This window comes from Idiotropiscis lumnitzeri, chromosome 1 (assembly GCF_059441095.1).
Source record: "Idiotropiscis lumnitzeri isolate Australia: NSW breed Sydney's pygmy pipehorse chromosome 1, RoL_Ilum_1.0, whole genome shotgun sequence".
In the NCBI taxonomy this organism is placed as follows: Eukaryota; Metazoa; Chordata; class Actinopteri; order Syngnathiformes; family Syngnathidae; genus Idiotropiscis; species Idiotropiscis lumnitzeri.
In genome coordinates this window covers 16,143,944-16,162,813 of record NC_142391.1, presented here as the reverse complement: position 1 = coordinate 16,162,813, position 18,870 = coordinate 16,143,944, and the positions used below count along the sequence as shown (strand labels likewise).

General features: G+C 40.1%; 1 long non-coding RNA gene across 1 annotated transcript; it reads right to left on the bottom strand.

Moving 5' to 3' along the window:
* Positions 1-2,027: 2,027 nt before the first annotated feature.
* On the bottom strand, positions 2,028-8,773 carry LOC148343416 (uncharacterized). Its single transcript, XR_015845536.1, has 3 exons — positions 8,549-8,773; positions 5,963-6,077; positions 2,028-2,424 (listed from the first exon to the last, which is right to left on the bottom strand). It is a non-coding gene; the product is annotated as an uncharacterized LOC148343416 (long non-coding RNA).
* Between the last annotated feature and the right edge of the window lie 10,097 nt (positions 8,774-18,870).

Below are 18,870 nucleotides of genomic sequence, written 5' to 3'. Positions count from 1 at the left end.
GCATGCGCACAATGCCGACAGTGATTTCGTGGGACGTTTGGAGCTTTTTGTCCTACCTGTTGTTTGATTAAAAGTGGAGAGTACTTAATATTCATATTTTCATTGAGTCTTTTTCCATTTTTCTTTTCAATTTTCCATTGCCTCAAAATACACTGACGTGTGTTGAGCACATTATTCATGCATATGTATGCCACACTCGTTTGATATCGCCAGTAAAAGTTGTTTGTGAACATATCGATGCATATACGTATATAAATTAAACTGTCAGGAAGTCCTACCTGCTTGCGTCTACGTGTATTTTACTAAAAGAGTTGTTTTTTTTAATTATACCTATATGCATGTAAATAAGACGATCTGAAAGCACACTGTCTTACTTTGTTGACAAATTAGCCTCTGGTAGGAAGTTTCGCATGGGTAGAACATTTTGGCAGAACACCGGGGATGTCTGTCTGTCGTCAATCATTCTCGTCCACCACCACTTGCAGCCAATCCATGCATGAAGGTATCTGCGTCGCGGCGCGAGTCGTCGTAGATTACGGATAAACCCCTCATCGATGGCCCGTGGAGGTGATCTTCTTGGGGCCGCTTCGGGAGGGTCAACATTCAGGGAGCCAAAAAATTCCATCGAGGGGCGGGTGTGGCCGCAATGAAACGTAACATTGAGTGGCGCACGCGGAGTCCGCAGCTGTTACGTACCAAAGAATAAAACGTTGTAGCTACGTCGCCAATAGTCGAAGAACCGGAGCCAATCCTCATCCAAATAAATGTGCATAATAATTCCCAATTCAGTCTCTGTAAATATCCTGACTGGAGTTTTTTGCCCCACCCGTCCTCACCTGATCAGATAAGAAGCATCAGAAATAAAATGGTGACAAATATTAACATAAATTCATTTTTGGTTTGGAGTTTCTCAAGTCCAGGCACAAACTTATTTGCCTGCTATTTGGCTATTCAAAGTTGGATGCACTCCGCTTTCAACGCAGTTGCAGCCAGGCTTCTGTGAAAAGTGTAACTGCTTGCCCAAACATTGTCTTCTACTGTTAAACGGTTTCATGACAATCTTAGGTTATCTTAGCAATTAACGTTACTTCTCCGTCTTTCCTTGTTATTCGTTGCTTAGAACAATATTTGTTGGAAACTATTCATTGCCATGGAAGCGATGATTACCGACTCAATAGTGACATTTTTTGTCTTTTACTTAGTTTAGACAGAATAGCTGTGGCTAACCAGCCGAAGCTTGTTGCTAGCTCGCTGGTGCGGTATAAATAGCATCACGTTAGCCTCGACCTCTGACTTTTACATGTAGATGACATCAACCAGCAGAGCCCCGCCAAGTTTCTGGCACCGTCTTAGCTGTTCAATCATTGAAACATTTAATAGACTATGATGATGTCTCATAATTATTGTCTGTATACAATTTAAGAATGAAAGATCCATCCATCCATTATCTGACACTTATCCGGAGTCGGTTTACGGACGCAGCATCTTCAGCAGGGAAGCCCAGACTTCACTCTCCCCAGCCACGTCTTTCAGTCTGGTGATCCTTCCGGAAGTTAAGATGTTTTTGAAAATGTATTAACACCCTGACTGTAATTAATAATGAATAAATGGGAAAAAACCAAGGGTGAGTTACAGAATAAAATCGCCTCTAATTTAGAAAAGAGTCGAGGTGAAAGTAAAATAGGCAGAATTATCAGGAAAATATTGTTGCTAACTGCAGGCTGTTTGTAAAATTATTATCAATGTTCTGTGTGGGGTTTTTTTTGTTCATTTAAGTAAAATATTTTCTCTTTCATGAAACTACCTGGTCTCTGGCTCAACTTTATATGTTACCCCACTCAATTAGAACCTCAAACTAAACCAAGCGTAATAGAGTGAATATGCTCTACTGATTCACCTGTTACAATAATCATGCCAACAAAAAATACAAATCGCTGGCATGGGGAATCCTTGTATCTCCAAATCATCACAGGAGACACCAAAAACGACAACTTTGTTTATTGTATCTTCAAAGAGCGCAAGCCAATTTCAACACTTTAAATTGGTCAATAATTTGTGAAAAAAAAAATCCGCACAGTGACATATGAGGTTTCTGCCAGACTGCAGAATCAGGTACATGTGTCTTTATTTAGACGGTTCCATCTAAATTTCCATTGAACTTCACAGGCATGTAAGACATGAAGTTGTGAATGACTGAGAGAGTGAACACAACATAGAGCAGTAGGCTAATTACCGGCTACACGCTGACTGGCAATCATAGCCTCTTTCCTCCTCACTTGTGCTCCCCCCTTGCACCTCCCCCTTATTTTCATCTCCTGCAGAGTTCCGCCGTCTCCTCCACTCCTTCAATGTTGCAATCGCAGGGGGTCCAAGCTGGCATGTGAAGATGAGGTGTAGATTTTGGCACGGCGGCCCACTGTGCAGCTATCAAGGTAGATATACATGTTAGCTATTAGGCTTCTCACTATAGAACATTGTGAAAGTGATATAACGGTCACCATATTCTAATTGCTTTCATGGGCCACACGCAACCATTTTGAATATCTCAACCGACGTCACACATAACAAGGAAAAAATGGGTGCTTACTGCTCTTACATGGGGTAATGTACTTGAGGTGACCAAAGCAGCAGACTGCACGTAACAATGTCTGTTATCGTACCAAGAATGAACTGGGAGTGCCAGCATAGCATATACACGGGGGCCGAAAAGGAGGGAAAAGCAAACGGATTCCAGGGACCCCCAAGAAAATTTATAAAATACTGTAATTGTGTGGTCTCTTAGAGCTTTATGTGCCTATCGTCTTCTCAATTTTGCCTTCTTTGGAAAGGAGCTCAATTTTCTCCGCATATTCTGAAGAAACCTATAAATTCTAGTTTTTTTTTTTCAATGCAGGCAAACAAGCTCCTCTGCTCATATTCAATCAGTCAAAAAGTATGCATGTTTCGACAGACACGTCAAGAGGAGTAGAAGCAGGTGTCTGTCTGTCCGTCGCCCACGGCCGCACATAAACACGCCAAAGTACCTACTGAGAAAGGAGGTGAGAAGCTGCGTGTTAAATTAATTGATTATTATGGAGGAAAACATTAAAGTATAAAAAAAGGAAGTTTTTTTTTCCACAGATGTGATGAAAATCAAACCATACGCCGCTTACATGACTCACGTAAATAAGCGACGTAGGGTCTTTTTTCCTTTTGGATGACATGTCAACTCACTATTTGCTCTATAAGTTCCGACCAGCGCTGAATTTTTTCCCTAAGAAAAGGGAAGTGTTTTCTCTGGAAAAAAATTAACATCAAGCATATTTAAAAAAAGAAGACAAGATGAACCTTCACCATGCAGACTTTGTTAGCGAGATATCCGGAAAACAAAAAGTGGCTGAATTTGCTTCAATAAAAAATGGTGTGCCGATATCACAGAGCTCAACACACACACCAGCTTGGAATTGTTGCCGCTGTTTTTCAACTGTACGTCATTCTATTCACCACTGGAGTTTCCTCTTTTATGTTTGCCGCCGTTTACATCTCACCACAAGCTAACGCGAACGTTGTGCAACAAAGACTGGCTGACAAAGTAAAGGAACTTGAACAAAAAGCACCGAGACTCACCCCTCATATCCTAGTCGACTTTAACAGAACAACATTTAAACATGAACTTTCTAAACTTAAGTAGCAGATTGATTGTTCAACCTGGGAAAAAAAAATTCGGAATCACTGCTATATCCGTTGCCTGCACAACTTCGGGTTCATCTGATCACTCCTTCAATCTAATTCACCTTGACGAATAAATGAAGACTATATGATTGGCGACAAAGTCTTGTTTGTGTGCCTTGTGATGTGAGACAGAAGGTTGTCAGGGGATGGGCGGGGGCGCCACTGTGTTTGCTGCAGCAAGGTTTTCAGAAAGTGAAGGGCAAGTTTGTCTTTGCAGCTGCAGTGGAGGTTAGGTCTCTGTGTGACGTCGCAAATATCCGGCAGCATGGAGGATGAATCTGGGGAGCTACGGCCCAGCATGCAGCTTGCAGCGCTCCAAACAAACTCATTCACTGGAGGCTGTTAATAAGATTATTGAAGAGAATCATGAGTCTGTCAGCTTTGTGTAGTTTTTTATAGGACAGAAGTGCTGGGGACCCATTTTTTGACAGAGAATTTTTATCAATTCTACAGAATGTAATTGGTGTGGCCTATTGTGATATTTTGAAAATAATAATAATCTCTGACAGAACTCAGGTTACGCAGGCCCAAATTTGTCATGCTTTTGGCTTGGTTTGATATTTGTCATGTTTTATTTATTTTACAGACAATAAATGGTGAAATCCCTATATTCCTTCGATTGTAAGTTGTGGAATCTTCTTTGATTTTGCAGTCCTCAATTTTTCTCGTCTTTTGTGGCCCCTGCTCCAACTTTTTAACATGTTGGAGTCATGATTTCAAAAAGTGGAATGCACACGTGTCCAGAATATTGCTGAACACAGAAGCTAAAGTATAAATCAGGGTTTAAAATATTTTTCTGTCGTTGTGCTTTTTTAGATACGATTTGGATGAATGAGCAAGCAATCTCCGTATGTAAAGCGGTGTCGGTGTCTCTGATTGGCTGTTAGCCCGCAAATGCAAAACAGTGCCTGAGATAAACTAAACAGTAGCAAAGAAAAAGGCATTATTGACTCAATTAAGCTCAGCAAAACCCGAGTTTTTACTTGGCTTTGGTCCTGTGTGTGTTGCGATTGTTGTGCGTTGCTTCTGGATATGTGTGGAACAATCACCTTGGAGAAAATAACGAGCACAGACATTCGCGGCTGCATATGCACGTATGTTGACCTGGCATGGCTTTGATTTTCTTCCTGGTCACAGGCAGATGAACGCTTCTGAACCTTTGAAGCTTTCCATCCAACTATTCACAAAAAGGTTCAGCGAACTACCCATATTGCTGTTCGAATACCTCATCCACTTGTTTGATACAATTATTATTATTATTTTTTTTTTTTTTACCAAGGAGTGAACATTTAAGCAAGACTTAATTACTTTTGCAAGAGAAATCTGAATTTCTGCAAACTTGTTGAAAGGTTTTATTTTGTGTGAAGAGTTTTGCAAAAATAGCCAATAAATGTCCTTAAGGCATCAGAAAAAAACTATGATAAGCAGCACACAATGCAGCAACTGCACATTGATGGGAAGAATGAAAAAAAACTTTCTCTGTGCACAAGGTCGGTTTGGGGGTCATACTTTTGTCATAGTCCTATAAACAAACAGAGATCCAAATTTCAACTATTTTTTTTTATTCAAGGTGTTTACTGTAGTGACTTTAAAAACAAACACAATACGTGTTTTATTTCCATGTCAAAACACACACCAAAACCCCGCCCGGTAATTTCACTGAGCGAGAGAGGGAAACAAAAAACTCAATCTGTGTCGTGTTGTTTGTGTGGGTCATTCCACGGTTGATTCCATAGTCCGCTATTGCAGCTCGGATGTCATCAGTAATTCCATTTCTTACTCTCCCTCCTCCTTCACCTTCTTGTCCTCCGCCTCCCCCTCTCCTTGTTGCTTCTTCACCTACAAGGCTTCTTCCTCTGCCTCATGTAATTCTCACACTTCTCTTTCTTGGTTCTACCTGCATTCTACTCCAGCCCGATAGTTAACACCTATGGATTATTTCTAGAGTGCAGATTGTTTGCAAAGTGAACTAATGATCTAAAACCTATTTCTTCTGCGATAGTGTGGCCAGACAGTTGGCAGAAGCAGTGTTATCACAAATTACAAATTCATTTTAAAGCAGTTTGTGGTATCGGTTTTGCAAACTATGAGTGGTTTTGCGATAAATGTTAATAGGTTTAGAAATTGTACTACGCGAATCACTGTTAGGAGTTTATGCAATCAGAAATGAATTGCAATGCCTAGTTGCTTGTGACATTCAAAAACTGATGTTTAAATTATTAAAATAGAACTTGTAATTATACAAGAGAACCTGTTCTTGTAGAGTCTCCCAATATTCCCTTCATTCTCCCGTGTTCGTTTTTCACTTGCCACCGACCTTTTCTTCCTTAGCCTGCAAACTTCCAGCTCCCTTCACTCTGTATGGCCTGTAAACATGTCACACACACACACACACACACACACAGGAATATTTAAAGACACCCTTATAGCCACCTCTTGCCATTGCAGTAGGAGGAAGTCATATTTCACATCGAGTGAGAGCGTAGGCTTCTGTCAGGAGTGTCTGAGTCACTGGTGTGTGCATGTGTGTGTGTTAAATATTAATCAAATCATGTCGTATCTACCCTGGCCAGTATCCTTACAAGTGTGCGGCGTTTAATCCTGAACATGGATGTTTTTGCATGCTTGTTTTGGCTCCTGCTGTGTGTGGTCGCGAGCATGGTGTCTAGACAGACAGGCAGGAGAGCCGATTAGCCGTCTCTTTCTGGACATCTGAGGAGGCGTTCTGTCAGAGCACATGCTCATTCGGCAGGTCAACTCCTTTTCTCTCACACACACGAAGTGCATTTGATGGAAAAACATGCATACACACATCCAAAACATGTCTTTGAACAAGTCCGGCAGTGTGTTTCTGCAAACTCAGGTGCTGAGAGTTCATCCATTAAAAACAACAATTAGTGGGTCAGTTGCTGTGACCATCAGTGCTGCGTGCTGAGTTTGTAAAATAAGTTGTGAATTCCAAACCCAGAATTAATGGCCGTGACATTTACAAAGAAATCAGGATTTTTATCTTGTCCTGCTTTTTTGGAAGCCAATACAAATTAACGTTCTTCAGTGGTTAAGAATTTCTCTCTGATCCTTCAACTACCGATGGCAAAAGTGAAGGCACCAAGACCAAACACATAGGCTGGAGGAAAACTTAGTATAACAGATTCAGGGAGGACACTTGACATTTGATGCTTGTAAGCATCGTAAAAAAAAAATAATGATAAACTTGAGAAACATACAAGAGTGTTTGCAAAATGTAATGCTCTTCTTCTGGAAGAAAACCAGCAGGTGAATCATCATGCAGATGCAAACAACAGTTCCTCCAGGTTCTGACTCATCATGAGCTGTTGGGGGAGCTGGGCTCCTGGCTGTAGAAAGGGTTGTGCGTATCCTAAAGAAGCAAGCAAGCGATCCGAAATTGTATGCATGTGCCACTAAAAACAAAGGTTTTTGAGTAATGAAACAGATGTCAGCATTGCTGATAACTGCGAGTGAATCCATCCATTCATTATCAAAGCCACTCATCCTCTCGAGGGTGTTGGAGCCTATCCCAGCTATCTTTATGCAGTAGGCGGGGTACACCCTGAACTGGTTGCCAGCCAATCGCAGTCTAGTGATTCAATTTAAGAAAAAGTATTTTTTGTTTTTAACCCCACTGCAATTTTCTCTGTAATGGAATTTTTAACCTATACTCCTATTAATAGAAAACTAAAAATAGGATTATTACATCATTCGTATTAATTATATTATCCTGTGAAGTTGAAGGAATTTAAAAGGTTTCCTCACAAAATACTCTTGGCCTATTATGAATCACAATATCTTAATACATTCCCATTGTTCCCCTACAAACCTCAATAAAATGACTTCATGTATAAAATATGGCTCAAGGGGCCATTTTGAATTCATTTTTACTTGAAAAAATTATTCATTTTCCAATCTGGTCCAAACAGCAAGCCAAACATTGTAGAAAGTCTTTGATATTCCGTCTTGTTTCTTTCTGGATTATGACCAATGCCACTGCATGAATGCCATTGGAATTGTTCCACCTCTGCACTATTTGACTTAAATATGAAACATAAATACGCAGGGACCTATAGTGCAGTGCAGTGAGGGATTTAGTTGCTTCCATGTAGCCTTTGTGTGGCCATCCATGCCAAAATGCAAAATCGACATTGTATGCAATGAATGTACATGCGATAACACAGACACACAGTTGAGTTGGTTTCTTGGCAACAAGTGAGGTCAGGTCATTGGCAGGAGTACCAGACGGCTGCAGGGACACTCTCGTCTGACAAAAACAGGCAAGCATGTCTATGGGCACAAACAGTTGGCAGATATTGCACTTTCTGAGGTCAGAGAGTGCAGATTGTTTTCGTTTTCTTTTTTTTTTAAACAATGCTAGAGCCATAAAGCACTGCATGGTATATTTCTGAAAACTGCAAGAGTAGTATAGAACATGCAAGGACCAAGTAGCCAAGGGCAACGAACCATGTTTTGCAACTTAAGTTTATCAGTAAGCAGTAGCATATGATTAATCACAGTCAATATACAAAAAAAAATATTTAAAAAAATGATGATAAACATAATGGGTCCGAAAGTCATTGTTGCACGCCTAGTCTGATATAGAACCTGTTCCACTTAATGAGACGACCTGTTCAGGGTGTAGTGCGCCTTTCGCCCGTAGTCAGCTGGGATAGGCTCCAGCACCCTCCCGCGACCCAGTACAGGATAAGCGGTGTGGACAATGACATGACATGAAATTAATCAAATCTAATCACAAAAAACGGTGGCTCTCATGAAGTCACGTGCAAAATGTAAAAAGACACAATTTGTCAGTCGGCATGCTTACCAGTGTTTGATCTGAGCAGATTCCGAGCTGCTCATGCTTGCTGGCAACAGAAAGTGCTCGCCATGCATAAACGTGCTGAGACGGAAAGCCGAAAGACGAACACGAAAATGTTTAAAAGCCCACAGGCGGGAGGAAAAAGAGTGCTGACAGAAACAGAAAAACACCCCGATGGTTGCTTCACGTTACCCTGGGATCACATACATGGATGAGATCTGGAGGTAGCTTAAGGGAACGTGACTATGATGTCACTACAGCCCATAATTAGCTGTGCTGAAGTGCATGTGTTTTTTTTGTGTCCTGTCTTCTCATAAAAGTGCAGCCCTGTCATATACAAAATGCATATTATTGGTTCATCGTAATTTAGAGAGAGGAACTTGAATTAATGGCCATGTTCGGAAATTCACTTTGACACCCGTGCGCCACAATGAGAGTGGCTGTGTTCGGAGAGCCAAAGTGTGCGCCGCTCTCATTAATTTCCGAACGCAGCCAGCACTGGCGCACCGTGTCCCCAGTCGGTGCTCTGAGTGCGTGCACCGCCACTCCATTTTTTTGTGTATTCTGAATGACTGAACGGAAAATTTTAACCATACTCTAAGTTACCAAACAATCGGAGTGAACGTGCCCATCAAAATTACAGACATGGAGCTGTTTTTGGGGCATAATGGCTCCTGCCATTTTCAAATTGTTGACTAGAGTGTGACATCTATTGTGAGGATCTTTGTGCGTGTGTCTTGTGTGTGTGTGCGCCTCAATCTCCGCAGGTAACTGGATCACAGCCACGCTGTTACATATTTGATGATTGGCTGCTGCGGGCGGAGTGAATGAATGAATCTAAGAAGCATGTCACGATTTGGAATATCAGAAGAAGCTGGAATACCCGAAGAAAACCCACACAGAACAGGGAGAACAGAGCCAGGTGTGTTCAAAGATTTTTGTTGGGGCAGGTGCTCAAAGTTGAAAAGTGGGCACATGAACCTCTTTAGTGTGCGCGGAAACATGTAATTAGAAATATATAAGACATGCGCAAAATGCCAATTTGCCGTCATTCAATTCGCATTTAAAGCATCCCACTGAAGTTGAGTACGCAAATCAAGAGATCCTTTTATGGTAATGGAAAGGTAGAGGCCAGGGCTGTACACAATGGACAGGGATAGAGTAGTGAGACTGAATTTTTTTGGGGCTGCCAAAAAGATACAAAGACATTCTGGAAATACCTGGCATTGTTGGCTGGGGCGACTAGTAAAAGACATGCAGTGAGGTCTCCAGCTAGGGTGCGCACCATTCGCTTACCCAGATATCAACGTTGTACATCCTGATCCAATCCAATCTCAATCCTAGCCATATATATATATATATATATATATATATATATATATATATATATATATATATATATATATATATATATATATATAGAGAGAGAGAGAGAGAGAGAGAGAGAGAGAGCGAGAGAGAGAGAGAGAGAACGAGAGAGGGATGATTAGAAAGATAGATAGACAGATAAGCCTGTGAGTGGACTTTTCACCATAATGTTTTGGGGGCGCTGAGTTAGATGACATTTTCCTGTTGAACAGCCAGAGACACACAAGCACATACAAAAAAGAAGAAAAGCAGACAAAATTGCACTAAAGGGAAAATGGGGTGGGTGTTAAAGCCCCAACAAACAAACAAACAAATATGTCTATTAAAAAAAAAAAAAAAAAAGGATCCGTGCACTGTTTTTGCTGCTCTCCGTTTTTCACGTACGTACAGTATTTTTATACCATGTAAATGCGATGTATCCTTACTTATTTCTGCATGGGTGAACATAAGCCAACACATATACACAATTTAAGAGGCCTGTTTACATGCTGGTACATACTGCTGCACTCGCACTTCATTATACAGGAGGCTTTGGGCCATAACAGAGCAGTCGTTCCTGCCCATTGATCTTTAAAGGGCCTTGTGCTCTCTGCATTCAAATAGTAGCACATGCATTAATGGTGAACGCTATTAAGGACAATACAAGCGAATGTCTAGATTTACCTTGATAACACATTTGAAGAGTCGTCTCACCTCTGATGGCATTTATTCATGCTGGTGATTTTTTTATATGAAATATATTTTAATATATTTTTTTAGATTTTTTATGCTCAGATCATTTTAGCATTATAGGTTTTTTCATATGCACAGTTCCACAGAACGGCCGTCAAATCTCAGTCACTTGCTATGCATTCTGTTCAAATTGCAACTTGTTGTATGAAGCAAAATCTCGAGTGGAAAAAAAGTAACTAGCTTGCTTTTTAATTTACGTATGGATTTCTCCAATAACACATATGCTAATGAAGACAAAAAAAAAAAAATATATATATATATATATATATATATATATATATATTCAGGCTGTCAAAGTTAAAGCGTTTACTCTGGAGATTAACTTCAAAAATATTAACACAGTTAAATATTTTATTTGCAAACTTTCATAAAAATTTCACTTACAGTACCAAATGCCTGTAAAGATGACTCCGTTTGTATTCAAGGATAAAAGAAAGCTATTAGTCTTTGAATTAAAATCGACTTCATATTTGGTGATTTTACATTAATTCCAAGACTTTATTCAAAATAAAAAATTGGATGGGCGTCGATGTGTGGGTTGATTGACTGATTGATTGATTGACTGGTTGTCTGAAGGTCATTTAAAACAATTGCTTATGATATTTTCGAATGAAGGCAACACCTCAGAACAGGGGCTCAGATAAACAACTGGGCCAATGACGTCTTCCTACCCGTGTGGAATTGTAACCTTGGGAAATAATCTCAATTTTTAATAAATGCACCTGTAATCTGATTAGGTGTTTTTTCTTTTTCTACGGTTACATTTTATTTCCTCCGTTACATATTTTCCGTAACTCCCCAAGCACATGTTTCACACACAACTTTATGTCTCTGGTTTAAGTTTGGAGGAAGGACCTGAATCGTCTTCAGCATTCTGTTTGATGCTCTGTATGTAGCATCCTGCAGGCTGTGTCAGATCACAAGGGAGGACCACACGCGGGTGACTGGTGTGTGAGCGCCACTTCTTCACACATTTGGAGGGAATTGCTTATGTAGAACTTCCACACGTCAGCCATTGAAGTGCGCAGCGATGCAGCAATTCTCAGGGTGTGGTGTTGGATCGTCATGTTGAAATAAACGAGGCTGTCGTTGCAAAAAAATATAATCAGACAAATACCATTTGTGCACATTTTTGTCTAGAAGGGGAAAACTAAAGTCCTGAATGATCTTGGTTGGCAATAACATCGAGATTTAATAAGCATTTGCAGAGGTGTTTACCTGTTATTGAATTGAGAAATCCTTAATCCCGCCACAAAGTGGAAATGTAAAAAGCGAGGTGTTGCTTCGACCTGTTAGTTGGTTGGCTTGTCTGTTCGTTGTCAGATTTGACCAAAAAAAATTAAAAAAATCGCAATTTCGCTAAAACGTGGTGCATAGGTACCATGTGCATAGAAAGAACCATTTGAATGTGAGTGCATATTGAAAATCATTTTTTCTTTCATTTCTCTGCTCGCTGTAACTAGAATAAAATCAATAACTTCACTTTAATACTTTTAATCAGGCAGATGCGCACAATGGCATCAAAGGGAGCTCCCTTTTTCTTCTTGAAGAAAAAAATGTCCTTTTCTTAGACATTCATTTATTTTTTTACCATTATTATTATAATTATTATTCCTAATTAATCAGTTTATTTCTCTCCTGCATAGACCTAAATATACATTTCTGCTTTCGCACAGTTTACTTGTCAAATAAATACAAATTTTAAAACAAGAGCTCCGTATAGCCCGTGGAGCGATGTTCCATGCTCTATAAGCCGTTCCTCCGTCGCCTCCCCCCCTCCCCCTCACCTGTAGCGCGTCTCCGCTCACAGAAGCAAAAAATGGGCTGCAGCTGACCCCAGCCCTCAGTACAGTTTTACATCTGTGCATCGTGTTTTTCCTCTTGCAGGCGAGCGTTGATGAAAGACCAGGTAACAAAGGACGAGACGAAACGACTCTGGCCCATGAGGGCCGCTCTCCTGCATTTTTTTTTTTAGATGTTTGCCTCCTCCATCACGCCTGATTCAAATAATCAGAATTGCGCAGTGCTCTAAATCTTGAACATAAGCGCTTACGTTTTGGGACGTAACAAGTGGTATAGACGACTGTATTCCATTCCGGCTTCCTCCATCCATTCTACTTGTTTGTTGCTGACGGCAGCCCTTCTTCAAATGTGAAAGATGCACTGAATACGAATTCAATTCACCATCAATAACTACGTCCAGGTGTGGAGAAAGAATTGTAGTGGTAATAATGAACGCAATAAAATAATGATAATCCATTCAGTGACGGATCTTGAAAATATTCAATAAATTATAACTTCTGTTGTCAGTGTTTTTCTTTGTGGGTGTGCGTGTGTGTGTGTGTGTGTGTGTGATTAGGCTTAATGGGAATGCAAATACTAATTGAAAAAACATCTCTGCATGGTCAGTTTGTTTTGAAGAAATCTGCTGAGAAATTAACAAATATGCGAGAATAAGAATATTGAACTAACAATGTAAGGAGGAGTCCTATTTCTTCACGAATAATTTACATGAAGCACCCTTTTTCTCATTGGCGCCCCGACCAACCCAAATGTCTGTGCATGTCCCAACATTAGATCATAAAAAATAGGTTCTTCTTTCAAGTGATTATCTGTTAAATTGAAGCATTTTTTTTTTTTGGTAGCCCAAAATGTTTTTGTAATTTTTTTCGGGTACCATTTTACAAATTGCAAATTGTACTAAATAAATATAGAAAAGTTGGAAAATGTTTGAAGTTTTTATTTCACCTTCAAACATCAAAGTGCCTTTGTGCCGCGCGAGTGCATGTTGGTAAAACTTCACTCTTCATCTTCAAAGAAGGTGCTGGCCGCCGGACAGCGGTCAGAGCTGAACGCTCATCTGCCAAGCGGGTGACGTGGTGGCTGTGCGGGTTCAAAGCTTGCGTAGGTACGGCTTGGATGGTGCAGGAGTCTCCACTGTTGCATCGTATATGACGGGCGGCCGAATAAACTGCAGTACAAGTTTCTCTCTGCTGGTGTTTTGAGTTCCAGACAGACAAGACTCTCTGTGGATTTTATCTGTTCACTCCAGAGTTTGTTAGTTCTGCTCCGTTAAATTGTGGTTTGACTGTATGTTTTAAATTGGTCTTTGCCTTTGTGCTGTGTGCACGCTATGTAAGTTTGGATCAACCTCAATTTTATATTCAAAGACCAGTAAAGGATAATGTTGAAAGTATAAAAAAAAGTGAAGAATAAAAACCTTTATCTGGAAATGCACCAAAATGTTTTTGTTATTTTTCCTTGCACAAGCGAGCCAGTTGGGAATCATAATTTTATCACTATGTATAGTGTGCTATTGTCGTGGTGAGCAATCCTCTTTCCCCCCACTTTCACCAGCATTTGTCAGGAGCACAACATTTAGCATAGCCGCCTACAGATCAAGTGTACCCCTGAAAGCTTCTTTGTTATTCTCTCTCTTTGGTTTGCATTCACAATTTCATATTTGTTTCAAGCCCTGTAAATGTCACGTGTTTATATCTTTAATCAGCAATTGCCCGTTTTTTTTTTTGTATTGGCTCCGTGCCGCATAAGGGCAAGCCCACTCTCGACAAAACCACGGCACACTGCAGGCTGAAAAGCTTTGCCAAATGATTGGTCTAAGGACGCAGTGACTGTGACCTTGGCTGAACTTTCGAGTGCTTGACTCCAGCTGGGCAACCATTAAAGAGCTCCACAACAGACACCGCCCACTGAGGAGAGCCAGGGGTCAGAATCTATACATGCGTACGCTCAGGGACACACACATACATGCCCGTTGCCACACAAAAGGCACACAGTAAGACAAAGCAACACACGACTAAATCCGCAGCTCTCGAAAGTGTGGGCAGTATTTTATATTACACTGTATTTTCTGAATATGCTAACCACAATATTAGAAACCGCTCAACTCCACAAATTATATAATATCTGTAAAATTGCCTGTCTGCAAGACGCAATGCAAATTAATTAAATTGGTGGATAAAACTAGACACTGCCAAAAAGTCTCAAAACGGTGTTTGGCCATCACTTGAAACAGCAGTTATCAACGTTAGTGCAGATAGCTGCTGTGGGCGTTTGGTCTGCTCCTTGTCCTGACAGGAAAAGAGGAAGGCTAATTTTGTCTGTCTGCAGCGGAGCCACTGGGGCACAACGCTGGCATGCTGCAGACCCCATCTCACAGCAGGCCACCTCTCGCTCCCTCTCTGTGTACGCTGCTCAACTCCAACACCACAACCATCATTAAAGTGTTCTGGCTGATCACACGCTTTAATTGGACCGTACCACTGACCTGGGCAAAAAATGCCGCCCTGTTAGCTGAGCTGCAGAACAGAGTGAACACACAAACAAACAAGCAAGCAAGCAAACAACCGGGAATAAAAGCAAACTGCAACAAGGTTCGACTTGAGCATGTGACCAAAATGCAGGCTGAGCTCCGAAGAGATTGATGAGGTGACATTCGTCAAGTTTGCGCAGATCCAAACTTACTGATTAATGGTTGGTTCTTCACTCATTTTAGATGATTCTGTGTGAAAATATTCCTTGGGCTGTCTAGCAAATGGCTCATGTATTAACATAGTAATAACCACAAAATCAAAGTGTCCACAGTGAAACTACTCAAACACATGCATATTGGCCAGAAAAAAATGGGGTAAAATTGAACAAAATATGTTTCAAATTGGAATAAAAATGCAGATTGCAGATCACAGAATATTTCTGTATGTAAATGATACAGCATATGAAGCATGAAATTAGCCAAGCCAAGTAAAAACAGACGCATACAGAACTCAATGATTCCTTTTATACAGTCATCCCATCCATTTTCTCCACTGCTTATCCCGTTGAGGATCACGGGGAGCTGGAGCCTCATCGAAGATGACTTCAGGTGAAAGCCAGACTCCGTCTTCGGCAGACCAGGCCTGTCAATCACAGGTCACAGCGCGAGACAGACAACAACATTCACATTCAAACAGCCACCGTCTAGGCGATTGTACCACCGCACCATCAGTGACTTATTAGGGTTCCTTTTTATCTTTTCTAAAAAAGTTCGGGCCACGGTGAACTACTTACATTACTGAATGCCATTCTAGTCTTCATCCTTGTTGACATACAGTTAGCTCCAACAATGGAAGAAATTTTAATGATGTGGAATACAAGAAGGTGAAGTAAGGACATTCTGTTCAACCATGCTTTCATCTATCCATTTTCCTTAGGAGGGGCGCAGGTGACTTTGGGAGAGAGACTGGTACACCTTTGACTAATTGCCAGTCAATTAAACAAAACATTGTTCAGCTCAACTCAGAAGTAGCCCAAGCAGTTTTGTAACATTTTGCTGAATGTAAGCAGAGAGGAGAGTAGTCTTCATTGTCCTGATCTCAACCCAATAGAATAATACAATACAGGTACAATCTTTGCCCAGCAACTTGTCTTTTATTGGCTCCTAGAAAAATAAAATAAAATCTTATCATTACAATAACAAAGGCCATAGTGACAAGAGGAAAAAGTCGAAACGACAAGATAAATTACCTATGCAGTTTTTTTTGTTGTTGAAATGCTGTTAAGCAATTTCTCAGCATATCTTGACCTAAACAAAAATGTTTTTTGCATGTCTAATAAACAAAAGGTGAAGCATATATGCATTTCATTCTCTGTGTGCAGCCCTCCAACCAATCCTCCTACAACTGCGTTTGCATTTCACAAGAGAAGTGAGCAACTGAAGTTGGCTGCAGCCAATTCCATGTGAAGAATTTCTTGGTATCTCAGAATTTGGTGACGCCCATGTACTGCCGACTCCACGCAATCATTGACTGCACTGACTCTCAACCAAGAAGTAACAATTATGAGATTATACAATCAACCCCCCCGCCCGCTATTCACTGAGGGAGATTGGCAAAAATCTGCTCATAATTGACGCCTTTTGAAAGCTGGAAAGAAAGAGAAATATATATTTCCAAACCTCCAAAAATTCTTCAAAAAACACTCATCCATTCATATTCAATACACGTTTTCCACGAATAATGGGAGGAAACGGGAAAAAAATTCCCAGATTCATTTTTTTTCCATATTTATATATTATAAGAAAAAATCATCTCAAATAATTATCCGTTCACTGTTGTTTTTTTAATCTCTTCTGGTGGTTTTCAAATATTTTACAAATGTCAGTAGATTTTGCGGGCATACCGATCATTTTGCATTTATTTATTGTAGAAACGATCTAGGCCAGGCGTGGGCAAACTCCAGCCCAGGGGCCACATGGGGCCCGTTAAACGTTTTAATCCGGCCCGCCGAACTTGAAAAAAATGAAATTTGATTTTATAAATACAGTGGTTTTAAAAGACATATATATTGTTGTAATGCTTTTGTTCACTTTCATTTAAAATTAAATGTATTCTATTTCTCTGATGAGGGGAGGTTACCAAAACACTCCATCCATCAGCTCCTGGCCCCTCTGTCAAATTTTAGAACCCATTGTGGACCACCATTCAAAAAGTTTGCCCAACCCCGATCTAGACGCTCTGGGTGAGATAAATATGTTACCATCCATTGTTTGGCTTCCATATGTCTTCCAAAATGGAATGTAATTTCCAGGCAGAGGTTGTGCGCATTTCAACATTCTCTATGTAGCACGTGGGATCTCAGTGGGTCGTTTCACTTTCACGCTTTGCTCAAGAAAAAAAGACCACCTGACAACAGTTGCTGCAAGTCACCTTGTTGCTGCTTTTATCTGCATAGCATCGCAGATGATTCAAGGTCGTTGCCACCACGGAACGAAGATCTTATGGGACAATAGGTCTCCTTACAGCCACTATGCTGATTCAATCACAATGAGGCCAATGTAACATTGGTCCTTGCAGAAGTCATTTTTATTCCTGCAAGCTAAAAGGAGCTTGTTTGATAATGGAACATTCAGTACTAGATGATTGCAGTGCATAAAAATCAGACCAAATAACTCTAGCTTTACAATCTTGTGAATGAAATCTGGGTTTCTCAAAATATTTCAGCTTAATTACAAACTACAAAAGGTCTTTCCAGTTTGGACCTTAGGGTTGGGCGATACAGTAAACGTTTGGGTAAGTTATGATCATTGTCTTTTGAATTATGTTAATTATTTTACAAAAGAAATATTTAAAAAAATGCTGGGTTGTTTTCCTAACCCACTTGCTGGGTTGCTGCAGATTTTGAGCAGTTTGGCTTACTTTTACCCAGGGTTGGGTTAATTACTTTGACCAAGACGATTGGATTGAATATATATTTTCATATTTTTTCTATATACAGTATATTCTTTTGTTTTTTTAATGTTTGTGTGCCAAGTTGGAACCAGGAATTTGGGGCCCAGTGAAAAAACTTTTTCGCTTGGGACTCCTCCATTACAACGTGAATTGAATACGGTATTTTGTTTTCCACCTGTGTCACTCAGGGGCCCGTAGAAATGTCAGCAGTTTTCTCCTCACCGCAATAGCCCTGTGTGTGCATGTGAGCAACCGACATCCCATGCCCTCGGAAAGCAATCTGCATACACCGTCACACTTTTGGGAAATAATGTCGTTGAACGGAAGTTACAGATTGTCGAAATTTCTGTCACATGGATCTTTTGGAAATCCCGTCAAAATAAAATATGATTCTAGTCTAATTACAAAATTATAAATATTTTCAACCAACACTGGCACACTAGATGGAATGATAAAATTAACCCAAATGAAATAAAGTAAAATACGATTTGATTATTTATTTGTTCAGTGGGAAACATTGTACATTAATTAACACTTCAGTAATTAAAAAAGAAATGTAATTTAGACCCCACTGCCAAAATGTATTGGCTGTGTCCTAATGGGAGGAAACATAACAATAAAAGATTAAAAAAAAATAATAATAATAAAAAAATTAAACAATCAGTATCAAAAACAGGACTAGTACAGTTACAAATCCAGTCGCGTTCCAAAATATTTCAAGGTGCGAACTCATTGGCAAGAGAGTAAAAAGAGGAGCATATAAATAAATGGGCAATAAACTTTGCACACTTCTTATTGCTCGTTTAGAAAATTCAAGTGTCACAGAAATTCAAGAAACAACAAGTAAGCCCGAACTGAATTCAAGTGATTGCATATTTGTTGGACTTCAGCCATGCCGTCAAATATTTTTTAAAAGTGTTCAGTGTTGGGCAATCCCGGTGTGTGTGCGTGCATGAGTGCGGTCGTCTGTGCTGTCATGTTTGGTGTGAGAAAAGTCAACAT